Below are 10,949 nucleotides of genomic sequence, written 5' to 3' on the forward strand. Positions count from 1 at the left end.
ATAATTTGGATATTAAAATAATTCTCCTTATTACCTTATGCACAATAGCTTGCAGCCAAAGGACATCTTTTAAAACGACAAATTCGGGCAGCCCCGATGGCACAGCGGTTTAGTGCAGCCTGCAGCTCGGAGTGTGATCCTGGAGACCTGGAATCGAGTCCCACGTCTGGCTCCCTGCGTGGAGCCTGCTTCTTCCTCTGCCTGTGTCTGTGCCTCTCTCTCTCTCTCTGTGTCCCTATGAATAAATAAATTTAAAAAATAAAATGATAAATTCAGGGACAAAAGCATAGATTTCATACAAAGATAAACACAAAAGGAAGATAATATTAAGTGACGGAGCAGAGGAAGGTATGAGGGAGGAAGAGAATGCAAGATTTTTTTCTCATAATGAATACAAAGGGGAGCCTAAATATTTTATTCAAAAGTCTCATTATAAAAATAATCACTTAAAAACTTACTAAATATTAGAGTAGTCATAATATATATGTATAATGTAGCTATATATGTAGATTATATATGTATAATATATCAGAAGATATATATTTATACTCAAACATAAGCACAAATATATACAAAATCTGATATAGCACATCACTTTAGAGTCACGGGAAAGAAGGAGGGAAAGGAGGAGGAGGAAAAAAGGGGGAAGAAGGAGGAAAGGGAGAGGAGAAAAATGGGGAAGAAGAGGAGAAAGAAAACAGATTAATTCCATAAATATTTTTTTTTTTATAATTGAGCTTTAATGAATAGTAGGAAACAATTCAGCATTGCTTCCACTCTCCAAGGGTAGGTTTTCTTTGTTATAAATATTGTTAAATGTTTCCCCAGGCAAGTGAAATATTTTAATGTAGAACTATAGACAAAATATAAATGAATATTGGAGGATATGTATCAATGATGAGTTTGAGAACTTGAAAATCTTTTACCTTAATATTGTCTCTCCGAATTAATTATTTAATGAATATTTTATTATTATCATAAAGAAAAAGAACTGTGTTGGAAAGGGACAGGGAAGGCAATTAGCTGTATGTGATTATTTAAAAAAGAGCAAGTGGTAGGAACATGTGAAGGTATCTTTTTATTTTGATTATTTTCACATATCTGGTTACAGAAACTATCATCTTTTCAGTGCTTCAAAATGCACTAGAATATTAGTTACTGTATACAGGCAGGATTATTTTTTTACTTGTTTGTCTTGTTTTTACAGTTTGCTGCCTTATTCCTAGCACCTAACACCATACCTGATCTGATATATGGTAGATGCTCATTGATAGTTGTTGAATGAGAGATCATTTTTGGAGAAGTGTTCTTGTATTAATTCTTGTTCGCAAAGCTAATGGAAAAGAAACTATCAGGTTAAAAACTGTTTGCTCCTAATAATTATTTTCATCAAATGAAAACACTTCCAGTCATGAGATCAACACAAGAAAGCATTTCATAGAATAAAACATGCAGCCATAAATATATGGAAAAGTTATAGTCATTGTTTATACACATACTAAAAAAATAACTCTATATTGAGTAGTATGTAACCTAAAATTAGAGAAAATAGCTGACATTTTGCTCAACGAATTATTACTTGCAATAGCCCCAATTGGGGAAACATCTATATTTTCTCATATTCTTAGGGCTTTTGACGTGTGTTGCTAAGTTGCCTATTCACCTATTGATATGTCTACAAGCACCTTACCACATATATTCCCGGAACAACTGTAAATTATTGTGCATTAAAAAATCATTTTCAGTTATGACAGCCTAGTGAACGATATCTGGTTATCAGTTGATCACAATTAACATTGGACTACATAAATGCAATTATTGATTACTTGTATTTCCTCCTTTGAAAGTTTCTAGGCATAACAGCTTTTTTCAGTTTCTCTATTACTATTTTTTCAAATGACCATTTTATCTCTTTTTTGTTTAAGGATATCAGATTTTTATTTCACTATTTTTTGGAAAATTATATTCTCTCACATTTTTTTTGCCTAAGTCTTTTGTTTTGAAATTTTATGATTTTTGACATGCAGAAATCTTATATTTATTTAAGCTAATCTTTATATATGGATATATATACACATATATATTCACACCCTTCAAAAATAATTTGTGCATATTATAATTCTTCAAAATATATCTTTGAGTAATATCTTATTTTAAAATATATTTTGAGACACATACATTATCTACATTTTGCAGTAGGAATTTAATCTCTCCAGCATCATTATTGAAACAAATTGATCCTCTACCTACAGGTGTCAACAGCTGAATATTTGCTTCACTTGCATTTCTTCTGAGGCCTTCTTTGGTGTTCCATTGATTCATTTTTTTGAGAATGTATAGTGCATTGCTCTTACTCATTTTTATTTTTCTGATGTTAGAGATAAAAATATTCAATTGTCATTTGTTAAATAAATCATTACATTCAATGGTTCAAAAATGTTTCAAACTAATTGAGAAGCTGTACATTTAGAATTGTTACTTCCACCCAATCCTCACTCATCTTGAGACCACTACATTACTATGTTTTTGTTATTATATTACTTTTTCTTCACACAAATAAAGCAAACAGGAATATGTACTTATATTTCTTCCTCTTACAAAAAGTTGACAATCCATAGAGAGTGTTCTTCAGGTAACGTAGCATTATAGCCTGCAATTTTTCTGTATCTGTGTGTTTAAACCGCAGTTTATTTAACTTGTTTTTATTTGTGGAAGCTTTAATAGTTTCTAGTCTTCTGCTGTTACAAATGATGTAACAGAGAAACACTTTACAAATGGACTTTATTATTGTGCAGATGTATCTTTACTATAAAACATGCAAGGTAGTACTCATATGTCAAAATTTTCATTACTTAGTCTAACGTATTCATGGTTTTACGTCAGAAAATTTGGAGAGCTGGTATTGGGAGGGCAAGTCTTCTTTATCCTGAGAAAATCTGGCCTTAGCTGCGGCTAAGTTAGAGGAAAATAAAGCATGGAGAATTTACTACAGTTCTGAACTGCCTCTGCTTACAAATGATACATGGCACCTCTTATTATAATCTGTTGGCTGGAATCAAGAACATGCCCACCAACCCAACACTAAAGAAGTAGGTTGAGAAACATTTCAAAGTACATGGAAAATGCAAAATTACTTTCTGTACAATGGTTAAACCAAATAGAACCAAATAGTCCTTTGCTTATTTCTTCCCACACATTCTGCCAAACAGAAGCAAATCTCTATCCAGTAATTGTACCCAATGAGAATCTCATGTATTTTTCAAACTACTAGCATAAAACAGGCACACTCAAGAGGTAACTGGAAAAAGTCTAATGAGAGAGAGTTACACAAGGTGGTATTTATACAGGAGTTGGGATGATTAAGGGAAATGTAAAGAACGGTGAAGCGCCTGCCCTGAACATGAAGCAGCAGCAAGCAATCAATGCGTCTTTTACCCCTTAGACGTGAAGGGATAAAGAAGGGAACGGCTATCAGAACGCTCTTAGAAGTACAGTTGTGTAATGCATGACCAGAAGCTGTGGACAGTAGTAGAGAAATACACATGTTTAAAAACAAAACAATACAAAAACACCACCACCAACAATAAAAAACACACAAACCCTCAAACGAGCAGAGAGAAACACAGAGAAATAAGAAACCTGATATGTATCTCTCTTTCATCTTCCTCTAGCGTCCGATGTGTGCATTCCATGGGCTGATCACAACTAGCAGCAGAGGCAAGACAACCAGATTGATGAAGTCCATGGAGGTCAGCCTCTGCGACACAGCAGGATTGGGATGGGGGGAAGGTAAGTCTGGGATGAGCAAATAGGGAATATCCAGTTCATCACAAACCCTCAGGTAATGTCACATAGTTTCTTCATATGTTCAAATGTGGTTCCTTTGAGTCCGGAGCTCAATGGTCTAAAATGACAGGGCATCAGCTTTCATCTCTCCATAAATTCATGCAGAAAATGCATGGTAGATCAAAGGCAGGATTACTACATTCACTAACAGGCAAATATATCAAGCACTTGTCCACAGAAATTTTGGAATTCCTGCTGGGAAGACAGAGTGAAGCTGTTCTATCCTGGGGAGTTCTCCTTTGTCTCTAGCAAGAGTGCGAGGAGATACATAAAACAAGCAAATGTGATAATGTAGATTCTCTGTGTAATATAAGTGCCTGACATGAAGCTTTTTGTTGTTGATGGTGGTGTTGTATGAGCGGTTGACATTAGGTTTTTTTTATGGCCAGGAAATTTTTATTAAAAGACAGTCATCTTGAATAAATATATTATTAGTTCTGTGACCCAACTACTAGCAAAACAACCAGGCATGGAATTAGGCCACCCCCGCCATGAAGTTTCCTTTCGCAAAAAAGCCTTAGTTAACTGAGATACTTGACAGCTTGAGGGACCCTGCTTTTACATCCCCAACCCTAATTCCTGCTCTTATGCTTTAAATTAGCTGGTGAAAAGTGAACGCATGAAACTCTATAAACACTCCACACTTGAACCCTAATAAAGGCAGAACCCCAAGTTCAGGGTTGTCTGTCTCTCTGTCCGTCCCTTTCTCTCTCCATCTTCTATGTCTCTCACCCCCTTCTCTCTACCTTGCCTTTACTCTGTGCCTTTGGCATGCCATATTCCCTCCAGGACGTGTGAGTTATAAATCTTGTTCTTCGAAGTTCCTTGATGATTTCTTGCCGAAATGTGTCCTATAACCAAAATAAAAATCATATGAGCCAGTGCAGCCACAGTATTAGCAATCTTGAAGATTCACTACAAATCCAGAATAGGCAAAGGTATAGAAACATAAAATAAATGACTGATTGCTTATGGCTTGGAAGGTAGCTGGGATCATAAGGTGGTGAAAGCTAAAGGGTACTGGATTTTTTTTTAAGGTTTTACTATTTTAGAGTAGCTTAGGTTGCCAACAAGACTGAGAGGGAGGGAGAGATCCCATCTCTCCCCCTATATCCCACACACATTATCCCATTATCAACAATCAGCCTACTTTTTTTTTTTCTACCAAAACGGTAAGCTACTTTGACACATCATAATCACCTAAAGTCTATAGTTCACCTTAGGGTTCACTCTTGGTGTTATTCATCCTATGGGTTTGAATGAATATATAATGACATACATACATCATTATTATATCATACAGAGTATTTTCGCTGTTCTAAAAATCCTCTGTGCTCTACCTATTCATTTTTCCAACCACCCCGACCCCAGCTGACTACAGATACTTTTATTGTCTCCAGAGTTTTATCTTTTCCAGAATGTCACATATTTGGAATCATGTAGCCTTCTCTATTTGTTTCTATTTCTTACTAAAATGTTAATATATATGCTAATATACTAGTACTGAAAGTTCTTCATTGTCTTTTTGTGGCTTGATAGCTCATTTATTTTTAGTGCTAGATAAATATTTATTCATTCATTCATTCATCCATTCACTCATTCACTCTTCTACTCAAGGCCATGTTGGTTTTTTCCAACTTTTGGCAAATTAAACTGAAGCTGCTATAAACATACATGTGCCAGTTTTTGTGTGGGCACGATTTTCTATTTATTTGAGTAAATACCAAGGAGAATGTGGCTAGATTATATATTAAGAGTATGTTTAGTTTTGCGAGAAACTTTGAAATTGTCTTCCAAGTGCCTGTTCCACTTTTGATCCTCACCAATAGTGTGTGAAATTTCCTCTTGCTTCCTATCCTTACTAGGACCTGGTGTTGTCAGTGTTCTGGATTTTGGCCATTCTAGTAAGTGTGTGCAGGTATCTCCCTGTTATTTTCATTTTCACTTACCTGATAACATATATTGTGAAGCATTTTTTAATACGTGTATCTGCCATTTGTGTATTATCTTTGGTAAAGTATCAGTTAAGGTCTTTGGCTTATTTTTATTTATTATTATCATTATTTTTAAAGATTTATTTATTTTTATTTTACATAAAGAGAATGTGCAAGCAGGGGGAGGGACAAAGAAAGAGGGAGAGTGAGAATCCTTAAGCAGATTCCCCACTGTGCATGGAGCCAAATGGGAGGCTTGATTCCAGGACCCCAGATTATGACCCACGCCAAAATCAAGAGTCAGATGCTTAACCAACTGAGTCACCCAAGTGCCCCTAACCTATCTTTGGCTTATTTTAAAATCGAGCTGTTTGTTTTCCTATTATTGAGTTTTAAGACTTCTTGGCATATTTAAGGGGCCCCTGAATGCTCAGTCGATTAAGTGACCAATTCTTGGTTTGGCTCAAGTCATAATCACATAGGTAGTGAGGTAGAATGGGAGCCTGGCGTTCCTTCCCCACACTGAGCCCCACCTCAGGGTCTGAGCTCAGCAAGGAGTCTTCTTGAGGATTCTCTTCCTTTGCTCCTACCCCCACTCATGCTTCCCATGCATCTTCTTTCACTCTCTTTCTTTCTAAAATAAATAAATAAATCTTGTAAATAAAAAAGAGTTCTTTGTATATTTTGGATAATGGTTTTTTATCAGGTGCATTTTTTGGAAAAAAATATTACCCATTCTGTGGCTTATCTTCTAATTCTCTGGATATTGATTTTCATTGAGCAAAAGCTTTTAAATTTAATGAAATTCAGCTTATCTTTTTTTTTTTCATGGATCTTGCCTTTGGTGGTGTGGTAAAAAGACCTTATGATAGCCAAGGTAATCTAGGTTTTCTCATATACTCTCTTCATGGAGTTTTATACTGTTCTTTTTCACATGTAGGTGAGTTATTTTTTGTAAAGGGTACAAGATTTGTGTCTAGGCCCATGTTTTTGCAGATGATTGCCCAATTTTTCAGCATCATTTTTTGCAGAGACTATCTTTATTGTATTACCTTTTCTCCTTTGTCAAAGATCAGTTGACTGTATTTATGGAGATCTATTTCTGGGATCTCTGTTTTGGCCCATTACTCTATTTGTCTGTTCTTTTGTCAATGCCACACTGCCTTGATTACTATAGCTGAGTAGTAAGTCTTAAAACCAAGTAGCATCTGCCCTCCAACTCTGTTGTTCTCCCTCAATAGTGTGTTGGCTATTCTAGATATTTTGTCTCTCCATATAAATTTTAGAATTAATTTTTGATACATATAAAATAACCTGATGGGATTTTAATTGGTATTACATTGATAGCTCCCTCTATCCCCCCTTTATATATATATATATATATATATATATATATATATTACATTTTCATAATATTGAATCATCTTGTCCATAAAAATAGAATATATCTCCATTTATTTAGTTTTTGTTTGTTTTTTTGTTCATCTAAGTATTTCATTTTTTTACTTATTTATTTGTTTATTTATTCAGAGAAAGAGAGAGAGAGAGAGAGAGAGAGGCAGAGACACAGGTAGAGGGAGAATCAGGCTCCATGCAGGGAGCCTGATGTGGCACTCGATGTCGGGTCTCCAGGATCAGGCCCTGGGCCGAAGGTGGTGCTAAACCACTGAGCCACCTGGGCTGCCCTAAGTATTTCAATTTTGAGACTGTTAATGTAAATGTTATTGTGGGTCTTTTTTTTCCAATTTTTTATGTAAATTACAGTTAACCATTCAATATTAGTTTCAGGTTCAGAACCTAGTGATTCATCACTTACATACAATACCCCATGCTCATCAAAAGTGGTCTCCTTAATACCCATCCCCCATGTAATGCATCCCCTGCTCACCTGGGAAGAGTGATCATCAGTTCCTTCTATGTAGCTAAGTGTCTTTTTCCTGGTTTGCCTCTCTTTTACCCCCTGTTCATCTGTTCTGCTTCTTAAGTTCCATATATGAGTGCAATCATAAGGCATTTATCTTACTTGACTGACTTACTTTGCTTAGCATAATACTCCATAGCTCCATCCACGTTGTTGCAAATGGAAAGATTTCATTCTTTTTATGGCTGAGTAATATCCCATTTATTTATATATACACATTTGCTTATCTATTCATCAGTCGATGGCATTTGGGCTCTTTCCATAATTTGGCTATTGTTGATAGTGTTGCTATAAACACTGGGGTGAATGTATCCCTTCGAATTAGTATTTTTATATCCTTTGGGTTAATACACAGTAGTGCAATTCCTTGATCATAAGGTAGTTCTATTTTTAACTTTTTCAGGAAATTCTGTACTATTTTTCAGAGTGGCTATACCGGTTTTCATTTCCACCAACAGTGTGAGAGGTTTCCCCTTAAAATACAACATCCATTCATAATAAAAACCCTCAGCAAAGTAGGGATAGAGGGAATCTATATCAATATCACAAAGGTCATATGTGAAAAACCCGCAGCTAATATCATTGTCTGTGGGGAAAACAGAGCTTTTCCTCTATGGTTAAAAACAAGACAGTGTGGTCCACTCTCACCCATTGTTATTTAACATAGCAGTGGAAGTCCTACCCTCAACAGTCAGACAGCAAAAAGAAATAAAACACATCCAAATTGGCAAGGGAGAAATCAAACTTTCACTATTTACAGATGACATCATACTCTATACGGAAAACCTAAAAGACTCTACCAAAAAGTTGCTAGAACTGGCACGCAAGTTCGGTACAGTCACAGGGTAGAAAATCAATATACAGATATCTGTTGCATTTCTATACATCAATAGTGAAACAGCAGAAAGAGGAATTAAAGAATTGATTCATTTACAGTTGCACTCAAATCCATAAGATATTTGGAGTAAACTCAACGAAAGAGGTGAAAGTCCTGTATTCTGAAAACTATAATATACTGATGAAAGAAACTAAAGAGGATGCAAAGAAATGGAAAAACATTCCATGCTCATGGATCAAAAGAACATATATTGTTAACATATCTATACTACTGAAAGCAATCTACATATTTAATACAATTCCTATCAAAATACCACCAGGATTTTTCACAGTGCTAGAACACACAATCCTAAAATTTGTATGGAACTAGAAGAGACCTTGAATAGCGAAAGCAATCTTGAAAAAGAAAAACAAAGCTGCAGGCATCACAATTCTGGACTTCAAGCTGTATTACAGAGCTGTAGTGATTAAGACAGTGTGGTACTGGCACAAAAACAGACCAAAATCAGTGGAACAGAGTAGAGAACCCGGAAATGGATTCTGACAACTATATGGTCAGCTGATCAACAAAGCAGGAAAGAATACCCACTGGAAAAAAAGTCACTTTAACAAAAAATAGTGCTGGGAAAACTGGACAGCAACATGCAGAAGAATGAAACTGGACCACTTTCTTACGTTCAAATGGATTAAAGATCTAAATGTGAGATCTGAAACCATCAAAATCCAAGAGGAGAACACAGGCAGCAACCTTTTTGACACCAATTGTAGCAACTTCTTATTACATATGTCTCCTGAAGGGAAAGAAAAACAAAAATAGACTATTGGGATTCATCAATGTAAAAAGCTTTTGCACAGTGAAGGAAACAATCAACAAAACTAAAAGGCAACCTTGTAGAATAGGAGAAGATATTTGTTAATGACATATCTGATAAAGGGTTAGTATCCAAAATCTATAAAGAACTTATCAAACTCAACACCCAAAAAATGAATCATCCAGTTAAGAAATGAGGAGAAGACATGAATGGACATTTTTCCAAAGAAGACATAGAGATGGCTAACAGACTCAACATCAATGAAAACATGCTCAACATCAATCATCAGGGAATTACAAATCAAAAGTACAAAAGATCTCATTTCACACCTGTCAGAATGGCTAAAATTAACAACATAGGAGACAAGTGTTGGCTAGGCATTGTGTTTTTAATTTCAAATTCCACTTGTTCATTGCTGGCATGTAGGAAATCAGTTGACCTTTGTATATTAACCTGTCATTCTGTAGCCTCGCTATACTCATTTAATAGTTCCAGAAATATTTTTGTTGAATTTTCAGACTTCTACATAGATAGGTGTGGAGTGAAGAGAAATTAAGAAAAATGGAGTGCTTTGGCATGTTTCAAAATGGTTTCTCTTCCCCTTCCCTGCTGTAAGCCCCAGGGAATTTTTTTAATAGTATTTATTGTGGGAATCTGATGGAGCTCCTAGAAGTGAGTCTAACAGTATTGTGGGAGTTTCTTCTATGACTAGATCCCCTTGGAGTTTTTAATCCCCAGAGTTGCTTGCTCTGAGACTCCAGAAATTCAAGTTTTCAAGTACAAGCACAGTTCAAATTTTCATCTCAGGCCTGGTTCCTACAGGTGTTTCCGCTTGTGAGTGTCTGCTCCAGGTAAGCTATGACTCCCTCCTGTTATTCATTCACCTTTCTATATATCCAATCTTGGGATCAGTGATTTTTCCTGTGTCTTCCCCCTCTTAAAGATCTGAGAAGAGTTGATTTTTAAGTCTATTCAGCTTGTTTACTTGTTGTTAGGACAGAGAGTTGACTTCTCAGCTTCCTATGTGCAGAACTGTAAATCACAGTTCCAGTAATGAAAATGTTCTAAAATCGTGGAGATGGTTGTACATATCTCTGAATAGGAAAAGACCAATGAATTGTACATTTTAAATGGGTGAATAGTGTGGTATGTGAGATATGGCTCAACAAAGTTGTTAAAAAATATTTGGATTCTAAACAATATAAATGTTTTGTATGCCTGTGTCCCTGAGGTGTTATACCAGTCTTTCTAGAGAATATGTGCAAACGTTGTGATTTATGGTGAACACCTGTTCTCCTGGGTTTCTGGAGCCTCAGAAACTGGTCTTGTAGGCAATGGCTATATACCTACGTGGTGGACCACCAATAAAAGCCTTGGTGTTGTAGGCTCAGGTGACCTCACTGGTAGACAATACTTCAAGCAGGTTTCCTCATCTTGTTGCTAGGGAAATTAACCATGTCCTCTACTGAGGGAGAACTTTCGGGAGCTTACATCTGGATTCCTTCAGACTTTGCCCCATGTACTATTTTCCTTTAATCATTTTGCTTTATAAAAAATCACTTTGCTTTTTGTCCATTTGCTGTAATAAGCCATAATTAT

The sequence above is a fragment of the Vulpes vulpes genome, unplaced genomic scaffold (assembly GCF_048418805.1).
Source record: "Vulpes vulpes isolate BD-2025 unplaced genomic scaffold, VulVul3 Bu000000662, whole genome shotgun sequence".
Classification (NCBI taxonomy): Eukaryota; Metazoa; Chordata; class Mammalia; order Carnivora; family Canidae; genus Vulpes; species Vulpes vulpes.